This window comes from Halyomorpha halys, unplaced genomic scaffold (assembly GCF_000696795.3).
Source record: "Halyomorpha halys isolate HHAL.00 unplaced genomic scaffold, Hhal_1.1 Scaffold716.1, whole genome shotgun sequence".
Classification (NCBI taxonomy): Eukaryota; Metazoa; Arthropoda; class Insecta; order Hemiptera; family Pentatomidae; genus Halyomorpha; species Halyomorpha halys.
Window position 1 is genome coordinate 48,398 of NW_027112477.1, and position 1,314 is coordinate 49,711.

Here is a 1,314-nt window from a genome sequence, read left to right on the forward strand (position 1 = left end):
ATTTGGCCAGAACCAGATACCGTTCCTTCCATAACAAAACTTCTCAACCACCCAAATCCACTTGTTTCTAAATTGGCTTCTCCTTCATTACCTAATAATTCTCCTAGGCGTCTGAAAAGAAGATGGCTTCGAAATCTTCTCCTCTAGAAATATTATTGGAGTTCTATCAGTGGGTAGATTCTCCACATGTTTGCATCATGTGTCACTATGTCACCTACAGCAAATTTACTTGTTGTATATATGTGTATACAGTTGTAAATAACAATAAATAAATTATTAAAAAAAAAGCAAATATTTCATATTACTATTATAATATATTATCGGTCGATGATATCGATAAATTTTTGTTCGAAAGATTTGATTTAATATTTTCTTTTAAAAATATATTATGGTTGTTAATTTATGATATTAAGTCGCTAACGAAGTTTCCTTTCGTTTAATAAGCAAACTCATATGCGTTTTTAAATTTAAATATATTTAAAAACATTTTTTCAATATTTATTTATTGCTATTTACAACTGCACATTATAATACATTTAGTAAATCTGATCTAAGTTAAATTGGAGTGTTACAGGCGTGTAAAGAAACTATCCATTGGTAGCACTCTAATGACATTTTACATTAGCTGGTCCCGTGGCCATCTTCTTTTCAGGCGCCACGGAGGATTGTCAGGAATGGAAGAGGATGCAAGATTAGAAACTAGGGTGTTTGAGTGGTTAGAGAGTTTATAATGGAAGGAGTGATATCTGGTTCGGGCTAGATCGATTACATAGGGAACATTAAGGTCTTTATGTATGATTTTATTTGTGACAAAGTAAGGAGCATTGAGGATTTTACGAAGGATTTTGGATTGAATTCGAAGGTTTAGTGGAGCCCCAAAGCTCAACTCCATATGTCCATATTGGCCTTATTACAGTCATGTAGATCAGTCTTTTGTAATGTGTTGGAGGTTTAGACCGTTTGTCAAGTAAGTGCTGTGATTATTTTTAAAATAAAAAATAGATTTCAAGAATCAGATTAAAATAATCACTAGAATTTGAAATACAAATATTTAGAATTTTGAAAAAGATTACTACTATCCAGAGAGCATTGTAACCTGATATTAATTTTTTTTTTAAATAATTAAGTTTAAATTCGTCTGTTTAATTAAGATTTCAATAAAAAATTTGTAAGATTCTAGCTCAAACACGGATTTTAATAGTAAAATTAAATTTTTTTATTAATTTTGTAACTGCTATTCGAAAGATTTGAATTAATATTTAGTCGTGAATATATTATGATCATAAATTGATGCTCGTGAGACATTAACAAAGT